This window comes from Sinocyclocheilus grahami, unplaced genomic scaffold (assembly GCF_001515645.1).
Source record: "Sinocyclocheilus grahami isolate Dianchi unplaced genomic scaffold, SAMN03320097.WGS_v1.1 scaffold589.1, whole genome shotgun sequence".
Taxonomy (NCBI): domain Eukaryota; kingdom Metazoa; phylum Chordata; class Actinopteri; order Cypriniformes; family Cyprinidae; genus Sinocyclocheilus; species Sinocyclocheilus grahami.
Genome location: NW_015505768.1, coordinates 315,480 through 332,655, shown reverse-complemented (window position 1 = coordinate 332,655; position 17,176 = coordinate 315,480). Strand labels below are relative to the sequence as shown.

The 17,176-nt window shown below is 38.4% G+C and overlaps 1 protein-coding gene across 1 annotated transcript in view; it reads right to left on the bottom strand.

The window, feature by feature from the left end:
• The window catches only part of LOC107557119 (teneurin-1-like), a 208,840-nt gene extending 192,288 nt beyond the window's left edge, over positions 1 to 16,552 (bottom strand). The window contains exon 1 of the mRNA XM_016240450.1: positions 16,250 to 16,552. The gene's annotated coding sequence lies outside the window, so the exon portion shown is untranslated. The remainder of the gene's footprint in view (positions 1 to 16,249) is intronic.
• Between the last annotated feature and the right edge of the window lie 624 nt (positions 16,553 to 17,176).

Here is a 17,176-nt window from a genome sequence, read left to right as displayed (position 1 = left end):
CACAACACAGTGTTTCCCCTGCCATTATTTTAGGGCAAGTTAATTTTATTTAATTATATTTTCTCTATAGCGCCAGATCACAACACAAGTCATTTAAAGTTACCTTTCTTATAGAACATGTCTATACCTTGTTCTTTCATTAAGCAAACTAAATAGCCTTATGTTATTTATCTTATTTACACGACGGCATGTCATTTCAGTTTCTAGTTATGGTCGCGCTCTCTGTATCACGCACAGCAGAGTTCCGCCCGATGCGCGTGCTCACACACAGACACACACACACACACACACACAAGTAAGCCCACTCCCACTAGTATTTGTAAATATTAAGCCGCAAAACGATTCATATTTAAATATGAATTCTGCGTGTCTCTGTGTTAATGAATGGCGCAGACGCGCAGTTTTGTGTAGTACTCGTACTGAAACGCTCGTGACGCTTGCGGTGATATTAACCTCTGTCGTCTCACTGATGAGGACATAAATACATGAACAACATCTCCAGAACTTCTCTGAGAGTCACTTCATCAGCATTTGACCGTTTCATTTGAGTAAAACTATCCTCATGTCATGTACACACAGAAATGTAATGGTATTCACGGCAAACCGTCAAAATAAAAGTTCGGTTTAACTTGAGGGCATTGGCAGAAATATATTACTATTGTTGAGTAGAATGTACCCCCCCCAAAGCCGTAAACCTAGGGGAAACACTGCCTTCCTATCTCGATTTTGCGGCCGGTCTGGCCAAAGCATTTCTGTACCCTCGAGCGGGGTATGTTCCTAAGGTCCCCTCCTCTACACCACGGCCTGTCGTACTCCAGGCCTTCAGTCCTCCTCCCTTCGGGGAACCAGACCAGCAGAAGCTTAACTGTATGTGTCCAGTGCGAAAAATAAATCAAAATATTTATCAAAAATAAATAATCGTTTTCGTAATCATTACATTCTCACCCCTTGCCGGAAAAATATACGAGCTGTGTGGAGGTTTAGGGAAATAGCCTACCTGTAATGGCGGAGAGACGCAAAGCAGTTTAAATCCTGCACGGGTCCTGTTTGGTAAACGTGCACCAGCAGTATTTAACAGAACACCCGACCCATTATCTGACAGCAGCACTAATTTAATTCTGTACCAGACGAGAACCGTTTGACATAAAGACCGCGAGTCGCAACCCGAACCACACTTGCATTAAATCTATTACATCAGGTAAGCAAGATTATTTATTTGAACATGTAACACAAGCAATCAAACCATCATTAGGCATTCTAGGTTGGTGCTTTGAAGAAAAACAAACATGCAGCGCAACATGATAATTAACAGAAAAAAAGATGAGAATGCACATCCTTTCTGTAAACAACACAAAACTTTTCCCTAGCATCTTGTTATCACTCTGCCTGGCTTTTGAACAAATGTGCATTGGCTAAATCACATCATACACATGCTTATAATTCTTCATAAATGAAAAGGACATTAAAATATAAGCCGTTACTGTTAAATGCGAATGCCGTTATTATTGAATATAATTAGTCACAGTTTTGATTGATGCACGACTGTTCACAGAAAAGTGAGCAAGACACCACAGTTACAATATCATGATTATGGTTAAATAAGAAAAGACATATAACCAAATAAGGCTACATTTATTTTCATACTAATTATCTGACTCACATCATTGGATATGACATTAAGCGCGACTTGTGTAGATTAATTTAGTAAAAAAGGCTTTCCTGCTTTCTTTGTGGTATATTTGTATACTTTTACTATCTAATCAATCTCAGCATGCGTTAATTTTGTGTCGCTATATGTTTGCCTCACTAAGGTTAAATTATGCCTACGTCTTTCTTTGGCCTGCGCTCTGGAAGTGATCTGTTAATTCTGCTAAACTTTAATTAAAACTGAAACTAAAACTGAAACTAAACTATATAAAAACTAAATAAAAATGTGTTCACAAAATAAAAACTAAACTAAAACTAACAAAAATATGAATGAAACTAATAAAAACTAAACTGAATTTTATAGCAAATTTGAAAACGATATTAAAATAAAACTCATTTAAAAATTCAAAACTATAATAACCTTGGTCCACAGAGCTGCCCTGTGGAGAAGGGCGGACCAACTGCTTGTTTGCTATGGTCCCCCTAAGAGAGGGCTTTCAGCTACAAAACAGACCCTCAGTCGGTGGATAGTAGATGCCATTTCCATTGCTTATGAGTCCTCTGATCTCCCTTCGCCTCTAGGGGTCAAGGCTCACTCTACCCGAAGTGTGGCGACCTCCAAGGCCTTCTTGGCAGGTGTCTCAATGCAGGACATCTGTGATGCTGAAGGATGGTCCACGCCCCTAACTTTTGTCAGGTTCTATGGCCTAGATATGCGAGCCACTCCCGGCTCTTCTGTTCTCTCGCCCTAGGTGTGCAGGCTTCCACACTATGCAGAGATTTGGAATTCTGGGGCGGCGTGGGCATACTCGTTCCCTCGAGTTCCTGAAGAGAAACGTCTCAGGTTACGTATGTAACCATGGTTCCTTGAGGGAATGAGACGCTGCGTCTTGGGGCCATACTTACGGCATCTCTGCCAGCGCTTGCTTCACTCCTAGGAGCTGACGGTTTCACCACACGGTTTCACCACACGTGCTTTTATAGCTTCCTGGTCATTACGTCACCCACCTGTGACGTCTCGCCCATCTATTGGACTGATTACACACGGGATTCAGAGCCGGTCACGCTGAAGGGCGTTCCCTAAGCTTCCTCCGACACAGCGTCTTGTTCCCTCGAGGAACCATGGTTACATACGTAACCTGAGACGTTTTTTCCCCTCTTTCCCTAATCTGTTATACAAACCCAATTCCAAAAAAGTTGGGACACTGTACAAATTGTGAGTAAAAAAGGAATGGAATAATTTACAAATCTCATAAACTTATATTTTATTCACAATAGAATATAGATAACATATCAAATGTTGAAAGTGAGACATTTTGAAATGTCATGCGAAATATTGGCTCATTTTGGATATCATGAGAGCTACATATTCCAAAAAAGTTGGGACACTGTACAAATTGTGAGTAAAAAAGGAATGGAATAATTTACAAATCTCATAAACTTATATTTTATTCACAATAGAATATAGATAACATATCAAATGTTGAAAGTGAGACATTTTGAAATGTCATGCGAAATATTGGCTCATTTTGGATATCATGAGAGCTACATATTCCAAAAAAGTTGGGACAGGTAGAAATAAGAGGCCGGAAAAGTTAAATGTACATATAAGGAACAGCTGGAGGACCAATATGCAACTTATTAGGTCAATTGGCAACATGACTGGGTATAAAAAGAGCCTCTCAGAGTGGCAGTGTCTCTCAGAAGTCAAGATGGGCAGAGGATCACCAATTCACCCAATGCTGCGGCGAAAAATAGTGGAGCAATATCAGAAAGGAGTTACTCAGAGAAAAATTGCAAAGAGTTTAAAGTTATCATCATCTACAGTGCATAATACCATCCAAAGATTCAGAGAATCTGGAACAACCTCTGTGCGTAAGGGTCAAGGCCGGAAAACCATACTGGATACCCGTGATCTTCGGGCCCTTAGACGGCACTGCATCACATACAGGAATGCTACTGTAATGGAAATCACAACATGGGCTCAGGAATACTTCCAGAAAACATTGTCGGTGAACTCAATCCACCGTGCCATTCGCCGTTGCCGGCTAAAACTATATAGGTCAAAAAAGAAGCCATATCTAAACATGATCCAGAAGCGCAGGCGTTTTCTCTGGGCCAAGGCTAATTTAAAATGGACTGTGGCAAAGTGAAAAACTGTTCTGTGGTCAGACGAATCAAAATTTGAAGTTCTTTTTGGAAAACTGGGACGCCATGTCATCCGGACTAAAGAGGACAAGGACAACCCAAGTTGTTATCAGCACTCCGTTCAGAAGTTCAGAAGCCTGATGGTATGGGGTTGCATGAGTGCGTGTGGCATGGGCAGCTTACACATCTGGAAAGGCACCATCAATGCATCAATGCTGATCCAAGTTCTAGAACAACATATGCTCCCATCCAGACGTCGTCTCTTTCAGGGAAGACCTTGCATTTTCCAACATGACAATGCCAGACCACATACTGCATCAATTACAACATCATGGCTGCGTAGAAGAAGGATCCGGGTACTGAAATGGCCAGCCTGCAGTCCAGATCTTTCACCCATAGAAAACATTTGGCGCATCATAAAGAGGAAGATGCGACAAAGAAGATCTAAGACAGTTGAGCAACTAGAAGCCTGTATTAGACAAGAATGGGACAACATTCCTATTCCTAAACTTGAGCAACTTGTCTCCTCAGTCCCCAGACGTTTGCAGACTGTTATAAAAAGAAGAGGGGATGCCACATAGTGGTAAACATGGCCTTGTCCCAACTTTTTTGAGATGTGTTGATGCCATGAAATTTAAAATCAACTTATTTTTCCCTTAAAATTATACATTTTCTCAGTTTAAAAATTTGATCTGTCATCTATGTTGTATTCTGAATAAAATATTGAAATTTGAAACTTCCACATTGCATTCTGTTTTTATTCACAATTTGTACAGTGTCCCAACTTTTTTGGAATCGGGTTTGTATATGGGGTAGTCCTGTTTTATTTAATAATCTGAGCTATTAGTTGTTTTTGGTTTGTTTCTTTTAGGCGATGTCTTGTTATTTTTGTATTACAGTGAAAATTCAATAAACTTTTTTTTTTTTGCATAAAAAGAAGCAAAATCGAGATTCTGCATTCTGGAGTTCTGAGGATTATGCATTCAGTATGACATCAGTCTCCTCTAAAGTCTTTAGAACTATACAATGTTTACTACTTCCTACAAACTCAACTAAGGATATCTGTATGTTTACTTGGTTTACTTACAATTCCTTCATTTAGAATGCCCTACAATATCAAACAAATAAATGAGCTGTGCAGATTAGGGTTTGTATAATGTATAATATCATCATACAGAAAATATAAATATGATATAAAACAAAACATTTCAAATATATAATACGTGTTATTTAAATTAGTTTAAAATGTCACTCTAAACCATATATAGGGAAGCGCCATATTAAAATGATCATTATAATTTCATGTTATGGCTAGTGACCAATAAATGGCTGATATAATAAAACATTAAAAAAACTTAATTAAAAAAATAATATTCATTTTTTTCTAAATGCTACAGGTGAATTTAGAAATCACAAGAATTTACTAAAGACTACATTTAACAATATTATAAAATTTCAAGCGCTTTCAAAGATTAATCTAAAAGGTCATCTAAATGTAAAAATGGGGGAAATGAGCAAACAATTATTCAGTATCAACGAATGCCGACAAACAAACAAACATCTTTAATATTGGCTGAATCCAATGTTACTCATATTTCATGCATCCCTACTTTAGACAGTGATATGAAAACAGATGGTAATAGTTAGAGTACATTGTGTTTTCTTAATGTTTATGTGTATAAACATTATCATAATGTTACCATAATGGCACAGAAGAAGTCACATATCTTGTGTGCTTTATACACATGCACAACTGCCTATAAAACCACTCAATTAAGCTGAATAAAACATTGTATGGAACAAATGTGATGCACAGAAACTAATGGGTAAATATCCCAGTATGAAGTCATATATTGAGGTACACATCTTATATATGCTGTTAGTAGTGTCCTTTGGACTGAACATATACACCAGCTACAATGTCAAGTGATATCTCACTTAAAATGTCAAGATTAACAGCCTGTGTAGTCCAGTTCATAGGGCACTACCGAGCGACTGGAACGTATCCTGTGATTAACAGTCACCACCAAAGCCAAGCTACAAAACTGTATGATAAAACAATGCACCTATTCTGACATCGCAGTGTTCTCTATATCTCAGGGATAATATGTGACTATCAGTCCCAAGCTATAATGCTAGGAACTAAAAGGAAATACAGAGAGAAAGGAGAAAAAAAAAACAGACAAACAGAAGAGGCATAAGAAGAAACAGAATGAATAAGTTTGGGGATGGGGGAGGGGGGTGGTCAAGACTGTGAAAATTACCACCTTCCTAAGAAATACTACAATCTATTTGAATGTCATAAAAGCCGGTGGGCTTACAATATAAAGAGAGTATAAGCAGAGGCGTGCATTGTGGGGGGAGGGGGGGGGTTGGGGTGTGGGGGGGGGGGTTTGAGCCCCTGTTCGAGTGCCCTTGTAACGCCACTACTCCCCTGCCCCTCTGGAGTTAAAGCTTTTGCATTAACTACAACTACAGTGTTTTTTTGTGAACACTGGTAGGTTAACCTTATTATTTTTTAATTTATAATTTGAACATGCAAAATACATAAACTCTAAACCCCAAATATTGTCATTGCTGAATTTTTTTATCCATACAAAATACTAATTTATCCTCAACCTATACTATTACAAGCAAATAAACATTCTGCCAAAGAGAATTCCTCTTAAAAAGAGCTATTAGCGTAATAGTTTGAACCTATTATTATAACCAAAATTTGTACTCCACCATGCTGAATACATTGCCTTTTCTAACCTTAATAAAGCCCAAATAATCTTCAAGTATTTAGATATATGCAGCAAAACACACAGGCGATTGGTCCCCTGGTTATTGCTCATCAGCGCTTTAAACTGCACTGAAGTATTAAGCAAAAGACACTCTGCTGGTATAATTACCGGCTGTGTGACTGGCAGATCTAGGTTGGGTAAGTGATGCTTAATCCCCTGTTTCCAGTACAGTATTAATCCAGACATGAGGGACTAGTGCTAACATGCTAATGTCAAAGCTGAGGCCAGTTGACAATGGTGGCTAATCTGTAATGAGGTCCAGTATATTCCCCCTTGTGACACTACATCACTTGATAAAGCCTTATGTATCTGACGGTCAGAGGGCAGTATTATGGTATTCACTGCCATAATTATATAGTTGCAGCTATGCAAACAAAACAATAACTAAATGCTAAATGACCACAGCTTACTTAATGAACATAGTTTATGAATAACAGAGATTAAATGCTAAATGAACATATTCTATCTCTAACCTATCCTCTAGTGAAAATGTTTTAGATATACAGTGGGGCAAAAAAGTATTTAGTCAGCCACCAATTGTGCAAGTGAAAAGGTATTTTGCAAGTCAAAAATGGTTAACTTGGCTTAATGTCCTAAAACAACAACCAGGGATTTTCTCACATTTTTCTCTTATCATAAACGCTACCCACTGCAAAGATAAAGGCATCATAATCCAAATGGAAAGACAATATTGTTACATTAAGCATTTTTTTCTCCCATAGAAATTCATTATAAAAAAAATGCTTAACATGAAACTTTGGACTTTGTGTTCTTCTTCTGGGTTCATCTTCTTTCTTGTAGACAGTACAGTATGTTTTATTAATAAAGTTTGTATTGAATTTGGTCTTTTAATATCATTGTCTTAATTAATTAAGCTACATTAAGCATTTTCTTTATAATGATTTTCTATGGGGGTGAAAACGGACCATTATAATTTATCACGTATCATTTATTCAAAGATATTGTGCCCACAAATATTGTCAATAAAGTCGCAACTACTTTAATGGTTAATCAACAGCTTTTTGATAAAGCTCTAATCGGTTTTCTTTTGAAAATTTTTGAAAATTCAAATTCATAATCACCAAAATGCATTTATAAATGAAAAGTGTTGTAGGGTATCAGACCGAATCAGACAATCTAAGATTTGGCCAAAACATGGTTGAAACCTGAGGAGCCCAAATTCCACAGAGGCCCAATACAACAGGATGTTCATAAATCAGATCCTGGCCCCAAGCCTGAACCAACTAGCAGCTTTGAGTAGCTCACAGCATTTAAACAAAAGAACACTTATTGACAATTCCAAGGAGATTGTCAATTTTGGAGCAAGTTATCAAGAATAATGGTCAAAAGAGATGCATAGAGTGACCATCAAATGGAAACATGTGATAGTGATCAAAAGCTCTTCGGATTGACTTTTCCCCCCACCTAAGACAAAGAACAGACTAAAATTCCTTACAGACATTTTAACCTCTCTGGTCTTCACAGAACGTATCCTTACGTCCACAGAATGCCAAAGAAACTTCCTTTCCATGTAAATATGCATCTAAATGACACTAAAAGGACTGGAGCAACTAATCATTTCTATGCCTAACTCCATATTATGTATGTAACCCACATGTGACTTATCAGGTCTTAATCATTTATTGTGTATGTATTGTTAATAACTATTGAATAGCTTAAGGGGTCGTATTCATGTTTGGTATGTGTGAGTTTGAGAATTCATGCTTGAAACGTTTATTCTAATCACTTCGTTGTCAAATGTATCATATTCTTGTTATAGAAATCATGTCCAAAACTATACTGTGCAAAGAGCGGGAAAAACGCAGACCATGTGACCGATAAAAGAACATTTGATTTATGAATGGGGAGGAGGAATATACAACACCCCGAGCAAACACGACATCTAATTGGTCAAAACACCATTTGGGAGGTGTTAAACAGCCCGGTTTAAATACTCGGGACATCACTTTCTTCTTGCTCTTCCTTCTTGCTCTCTTCCTTCTTGCCTTTTCGAGCCTTGTTGTTTTAGTTATAGCTGTGAGCTATGTTTTTTTTTATCATGCTTTTTAGTTTTGAGCGTGCTCTGGCTTACACGCCAGCTCCTCCGAAACCATGAGGAGAAACGCCACCTGGTCTCATCAAACTTCTATTTCTTTACTTTAGTTTATTTTCCTTTGAGAGTTTCGTGTTTTGAGTTAAGTTTGCCTAACGCCGCATCTCCGAAAGAGTGCCGTCTAAACTTCAACTGCAGACCACAGCTCCGCGTCGCCAGCCAACGCCCAACCACTGGCTTCCCAAGACTGAGCTTCCAGCCAATCAGCAAAAGCGGGAAACCCCTTTCGGCAACCAGACAAGGAAGGGAACCCCGCACACAGGAAAGCAAGTACCTCCAGATCCTAGCTGAACTGGTGCATTTAATATAAATTTTAACCTCATTGAGCAAACTCAATGCGAGGGTTAACTAAGTGATTGATGGTTGTTCAGATCTATGCAATTGCACATATTGCTGTAAACTTGGGATTTCACATTTTCATTCTCTTAAACTAATTATTTCCTCACTTTCTCTCTTTCTGCAACTTGTGTGAATGCGTGTGTTAGATTAGTTTATATGTCTTAGATTTATCCAATAAAACCTTATTTATATTGAAAAGAGAAGTATCTCATGTTTTGTGCTCACAAGTTAATGTCTTAAACTGCCGACCTTGTTACCGTGCTAATTAATAGTGTTTTCACTATATTTTGGATATAAATATCCATTGCAGAATTGATGTCATACGTCTCGTTCACTGAATCGCTGGCCGTCTCAGTGATCAGCCGTAAAACAGTGATTCTGTCCAAATTCCCTTACATATTATTGGTGGAGTTCCCTTTAAAATCTTAAATGATTCCCTTTGAGCTAAATTGACCTGTTTCCCTTACAGTGTGAAAGAAAATATTGTCAAAATTGTGATTAAAATGAAAATCAAAATAATGATCAAAAAATTGTGATCGTATTTTTTGTCCATACTGCACAGCCCTAGTTTGAAGTTGCCCAGTCATGTGTGTCCACTGTCCAGTGACAGCAGAACTCTTCTGTCCACATCCAATTCACACAGCTTGGACCTTTCACACGCACAGGTCACACTCTCGTGCACTCTTCAGCTGAATTCACCAAAGTCTGCATGAATTAAAAGTTTAATGGTGTAGAGTCTGGACCAATCAAACACACAATATATATTTTGTTAGCTATATTTAACAAATAATTTCCCATGAGCTGATTCGTTACAATGGTAGGGCTCGACAATAAGCAACATGAAAGAAGCTTGCGACAATTGACAAGTTTGTCACTGGCCGATCGGGCCACTGCTGCGTTGTCACAAAAGTTTATCATTTGCACATGTTTTTAAGCCTAATTTAAAAATTCATGCGATTTTAAATCATTTAAGCAAGATGCGAAAGACAATTCAGTATTTGCATGCTTGTGTGTTCTGTGTGTACAGTGCGCATTCTTGCGCTTGAACGGACAAATACATACAAAAGTATGTCAAAATAATAAATAGTAAATTGCAGTAAATTTGCAGTAAATTTGCAGTTTTAACAATGACTAATCCATATCTAATTTATACAGTGGAGTACAGATGCACCGATCAACTGGCCTTTTTTTGTTTGTTTTATTTCAACCGATTTCTGTTCCGGGTTTGCACACAAACTGCACTGCAATCATTTTCCAAAATCGATTTTGCGTGGAAATATTACAAAGTGTGTAAACGGCAGTGCTGCTTTGTTTACTGCGGTAAGCAAGGAAATGCTGTATCGCTGCTGTTCCATACGCGCCACCTGCTGTCCCCCGTACACTGTTTTTCCTAAAGCATAATTTCATTTATATCTTTGTTCTATACATTCATTTGTGCTATTGCATGTAATTTGTTTATTTGTTCTTATTTACTGACTGTCCACTTGTCTTTAATATTTTATTTACTTTATATTTGTTAGACTAATAGTTTTTGCCATGGTAACAAAATTGGAATCAAGAATTGTAAAATTTAATTGACGTCTAAAATTTTGGTGTCACATAAGCTTATTTATTATAATAAAAGATAGCATGGATCAAAAACAATGATAACAGCAACAATTTTATATTTTGTGTGTGTGTGTATGTGTGTGGCAGGGCCAAAATTTGGTAAAAATTTTAACCACTGGCCCAACCAGGCCAGTAGTGTTGAGCCCTGAATGGGTATTACAATACTTGTTTAAATTATATAAATGTGCATTGCTTATATTTAAACAGTATTACAGCGTTTGCCTTTCTATTATTAGAACAGTTGAACAAGACAGTAAACTAATGAAGACAAAGAATGGGCGCTCTTGCGTGTCTGCACATCGGCTGATAAATAGGACAATATATTGGCCATGACGATATATTGGTCAACCACTACTACCCACACCTTACTAACTGACTTCAACCATTGCTGCATTTGTTAAAATATGTATTCAGCATTGTTTAGATAATGGTTATTTTCAACTGAAAATCAATTAAATACTATTTCAACAAGTAGTTTTTTTTGTTTCTAAAAATGTCGGTTAATAAATGTTAAACGTCGAACAATAGTACCCCTGGGCTGTACTAGCTGCAAGCCTATGATGTATTAGCCTCCCAAGCCGGTGGAGCCTGTCAGAAAGCTAAGAACTTTCAGTATTCATTCTCACCCAGTGAGTGTTGCGTTAATGAAAGCTGAACGCAGTACTGTAGCATTTGCCGAAAGTAGGAGAGCAGGCAGGAACCCCTCCGGGTCTTTACCTCTATTGTTAGAAGAGGGTGAGGCATAGCAGGGGGTTAATGCCAGCGTGGGTAGCTACCGTCCCTGTTAAACCTCGACATCATAAGGAGAGAGAGACAAAGACAGGGACAGAGGGAAGGGGAAAAGAAAGGTGTACTGTAGCATATATTTTTAGGCATACTTAAGATGAGAATATTAGTAACACAAACATCTAATGCCAAATATGCCATTGCATTAAGGTCTAAATGAGTCATCAATAGATATGTTAATAAATCTAAAACCTTCTGGACTGATGATCCCAATCCCAACGATCCAAACAAAATGAAGAAATTTGCTGCCAGTACAGAATGCAAGGCCTTCGAGTCAGAGTCAGACCCACAACCCTTAAAGGGTTAGTTCACCCAAAAATGAAAATTAGCCTATAAATTACTCACCTCAATGCATCCTAAGTGTATATGACTTTCTTCATTCAGACGAATCCAGTCGGAGTTATATCTAAAAAAATTTCTTTGATCTTTCAAGCTGTTTAATGCCAGTCAACGAGTGCTGAATTGCTTTAGTCCAAAAGAAGTGAAATAAAAAGCACCCATCCATAAAAAAAGTGTCTCACACGGCTCCGGGGGGTGAACAAAGTCCTCCTGTAGCGAATCAATGCATTTTTGTAAGAAAAATAACCATATTTAAAACTTAATAATCAATTGAATCTAGCTTGCGCTCACTGTTGTAAACGGAAGCAGCTCCGGGCTGATGACGTATGAGGTCGGCTTTGCGCATGCACCGCTCAGAAGTGACGCATGCGGAAATGCAGCGGAGAGATCAAAACAAAACAACGGTCACGAATTAGAAGTACAAAATGAGGATTTGTAAAGAAGGATGTCAGAGGATTTCGATATAAGCCAAGAGGAGACTGGTTTTCCTTTGCTGAAGTAAGGAAACTTTGCTTCCTTTGCTCCTGTTAACTAGGGGTGCTCCGATCAGGATTTTTGAGGCCGATCACAGAAAGCAGAATCTGCCGATCCGATCACCGATACCGATCTTTTTAAAGCCTTCTTTTTATCATGTAGAATTATTTATAGTGATGATCCAATCAAGATTTTTAGACATTTATTAAGGGCCTGAATTTCATTTTTGAAAATTAATTCCTATCTTAGGTGACTCTTGTGAGAGGATTTTTTTTTTTCATTTGAGGGGTGGAGGGGAGGTATTTTTTTAGACATTTTTCAAAAATATATATTTATCTCACCTAAATGTTTGATCATGCACTGTATTTTTGTTTTTACAATCGTGTAATTGTTGCACAATAGCTTACACAGTGCAAGCCTGATTTTGTGAGCTGTATGTGAGGATCACACATACTCCATTTGCAGTGCGTATGTAGTCCATGTGTGGTACAGAAGCAGCAGTCTGCTCCTGATCTGTGGCTGTTTACCACAAACACAACATTTATCCATTATTTTGATTTTAAATCCAAACATTGTTACTTAAAATGCTTTTTCAACATTGTGATTCTTTTTTTTTTACACAGTACAGTAATACAATCTTTCATCAATTATTCAATGCTTTTTACTTTTGCCTTTACTTCTAGATTTATATATTAAGTTGCTAAAGCAAAACAATTCAACTACTTTTCTTACGTTATCACAAACATTCTGAATTAAAACTTCCACTGACAGAAACAGTCAGCTCTACTGCCTTTTCCTGAGGTTCATAAAGAACTTTAAAATGATTGCCTTGATTCTCTAAAAGAGCTTTTTACCTTTAAACCTAGCCAAATAGCCATAGCCTATGTGTTGAATGTGAAACACAGTACACTTTAATTATATGCATCTATGGTGTAATTACTACATTTTTGTGTCAATGCATGTTCATATTTACCGCAAACAATGCGCTGTTACTTTAATTCAGTGCGTGCAGCGCAGCAAAAATAGACTCGGTGCTGAAACGATCTCTGCACTGCTGCAGACGCACCGCTCCTAAACGCACTGCCAGACCGCAACTGTGTGTGCAGTGTGAACGCTTTAATCCGTTAACATGAGCGCGAAAAAATACGTCTGGTGTTATGTGTGTGCGCTGCGAGTGTGCATGAGTGCACGGTCTCCAGGAAAGCGCACAAGCGTTGAATGCTTTAAACACTGGCAAGAATTAAAAAGAAAAAATGCAATTTATAAACTTTAGTGACGATGCGACACTGCCTCAATAGTGCAAGTGACAATTCCTGTGTCAACTGTGCAGTGTGCAGCTCACTTATAGTGCAGACGCGATGTGATTTGAAGCCATTTGCATTCTGAGAGAAAAAGAGAGCGCATGCGGTGATTCACTCATGCTGTTTGTGAAATTGTCTCACAGAAACTTTTTCAAATTACTTTATAAGTTATTTACTGAAGAAATATGAATTGTACCTCACCTAAAGCATGAGACACTTTTTTTATGGATGGGCGCTTTTTATTTCACTTCTTTTGGACCGAAGCAATGCAAAACCCGCTGACTGACATTAAACAGCTTGAAAGATCAAAGACAGTTTTTATATAACTCCGACTGGATTCGTCTGAAAGAAGAAAGTCATATACACCTAGGATGCATTAAGGGTGAGTAATTTATGGGCTAATTTTCATTTTTGGGTGAACTAACCATTTAATATCTGTTATGGAATATTAATCTGCTAATGGAAATTCCTAAAATATGGACAGCCAATAGCCATACATATTAATTAAAAGGTCATGAGAGAAAAGGTGGCCAAATAATAAGGCATTTTAATTCAGTGGCATTTTTTAATAAAGTAGGCGGTGTCAGGTTTTGCATTTCAGAGATATTTTTGCATAATAACGAGATTCTAGAAGAGGTCACAACAACTTCAGGCTAATTCACCTATGGCAGACTGACATATCAAACACACACACACACACACACCATTTTCTAACACATAAATACTGCATGTTCATAGTTGCCATTTAGCACTTGCTTTTCACAACTTACTGTTAACCACTTGCTGAGATAATGCGCCTGAAGCAACCTGGGGTGTCTTACTTGATTGCACATTGGTGATAGAGCAGGTCTGCGATTTCTGTAACCCAAACTTAGATTTGTGTTGTAATAAAAAAAAAATCGTATTCACTAATGCACAGGCACCAAGCTAAACATTACATATTATACCTCCATAACACACATGTTGTTTTTAAATATATACACATTTAGTATTAGTCAGTGTTCAAAGTGGGGCGTAACTTGCCAGTATGGATACTGGCAATCCTGCAAATCAAATGCTACTCTCTTTGTACCTGCCCAAATGGTGTGCCCTGTTACTTTCACTAGACACAGACTGTTAGTATCACAAGCACAAGTTTAAACTATCAGCATTAAATTTAGTGAATACTGTACCTTAATCTGTTGAAGAACCCTCAATTCATAAAGGAATGGGCCATTTGATCGACATAGTAAACCACCAATCACACTTCGCCTGATTTTATGTGATGTTCAGTGATGGGCAATAGTAGCAAACATATCTTGTTTACTTCCAACTATCTGCAGCAAACAAATTGTCTAAAATCTAAAAAAATATTAACTGTCGTGAGTATACATCAGTTTACCTCAGCAAGCAAATAGAGAGCAATATACATTAAGTAGACAAATTGTACCAATTAATCACGTTCTTTTGGAGATTACTTGTATAATGTGCTGAAGCCTGCTTCTAAATATGCATAAACATATTTGCCCTTAGTGTGGTGAGTTTTAATGCATAAAATTCCCCTTTAAGGAAAGACATATAAATGTTTAAATTAACTACTACATTATGTACATATGCAAATAAACGTATAATTTGTATGTGTGGTTTCTGTATCCTGTGTGGACAAAATTTCTGAGAAAAAAATCTTTTGAAAAGGGGGCCCTGCAAAGGTAAAATAAGATTTTAATTTGCAAAAGGGATACAAACTAAAATTAAAAGGAAAAGCAATATCAACAAATAATATAAGCTATATATGCAAATAAGGGGAGTGCCCTGGTATTTTCGCCTATAACGTCTAGAAGACTAAATTATTTATTTAGTGTTCAATTATAATTACTACAGTATGAAACACATAGTCTTGTGTCTCCCGCTCTCGTCTGGTATAATCATAAAACTTAAATCAAAAGCATGGCACTTAAACTCCCGACCAACTCTCTTCATGTTACCAGAGGAGTGAATAGCCTAATGCACAGATGTGTCGCAGAACACTCACACACACTAACGGGGAATCGGAGAACAACACATGAAGAACACTGGATTCGAGCAGCTGGTGAGGTGGTCTGTATTCGAGAAAATCCCGTGAAATTTACATATAATGCCCAGACGTGCAGGTGACCCGGTCGTGCGCGAGACCGTGGGCATATTTCTCGGTGAAATCCCCTCACACTCATTCAGACCCGTCTGCTGTTTTCTCGAACATAACTCGTAGAAATATATAACACAATTAAAGAGTAAAAGACCGTAAAGGTCGCATTCAGTCAGTCAAGTTCACAAGCAGCGGGTAATTGGTGTCTCGTGACCAGTCGATAATGTCAAGAATGATCTGCGCGCGGTGACGGCGGGAAAGCTCGCCTATAAAACAAGAAAGTCTGATGGATGGATGGATGGAGGATGGATGGGAACCAAAGCCTTTTATCGGCTGCCTGTTTGTGGATGTCTGAGCTGGGAGAGCCTCGGATCAGTTACACAGATGTGCTGCGCAGGAAAAAATGACCGAGCTTCTTCTCAGCCGCCTAATAACGGGCTCTCTGTTTCTTAACGGTTTCCTTAAAGAAAAGGGATGCGTTCATTACACAACCTACCGCAGTCATTCGTTTGAGAAACTGAATTCACGTCTGTAGTCAGCGTATACGAGCAAACACACGCAGTTATGGATAACCGGTTATGTTTACCGGGGTCCTGCTGCTTACCTTCGTCAATGCTGAGCATGATTCAGTGTAAAATCCCCGGATAGACAATTGAATCTCTGGTAGATATGTGGGAAAAGGCTCCAACACCGAATCCTGGCGTTTATCCTTCAGAAAGCAGAGCGCCTCGGTCAGAGACACGGTGGCTCCGGTAAGGCGGCGGGAGCGCGGTGCTCGGTTACCGGGAAACGCTCGAGAGCGGATGCTGAGTGAAAAGGGATGCGGCAGCTCATACACACCAGCACACTCGCACGCAGAGGGAGCGTCGTATTCTGAAAGGTTAGGATTCAAATTCAAGTATTCACGATATTTTCACTGTCTGACACGTTCGGCATCACCGGGACGTACCATTCAGCGCTCGTGAGAAAGGGTGTGTGGCAGCAGCATCGGGGAACGGGTGGCGTGGGGTGACTAGAGCGCGCGCCGAGGAAACATCCACATTCCACAGAGTGTGACTGATTTCCTAATAACATCACTGCTGCCCTGGATAAACTGCCAATAATCGTTTAGGAATATGCTTTGCGGCCTAGTTAGATATACATCTACAATAATACACATGTTATTGGAAAAGTACCTCTAGCTATTTTAAAAACATATTGTAGTTATTGAGAGAGAGAGATTTTCTTCATGCATTTCGGTGTGCTTGAGCTGTTACTATAAGGGCCCTTGCTTTTCTCACAGTTCGGGCCCAGTCAGGGACCAAATATCCCCACAAGCATAGTAAAACCCAAATTCTACTCCAATGTGGGTACCAGCCAATGCACAACAAAAATGATTAATATACATACTACGTAATGATTTGAATAAAAATGCAAAACTGCAGAACGGTTTGAAGTCAGGTCAGGGAACAAAAAATATAATTAGCTTTGTAAGAACAATGTCAATACAAAGTCTCCACCATAAAACAAACAAGTGTGCATGTGTGTGTGT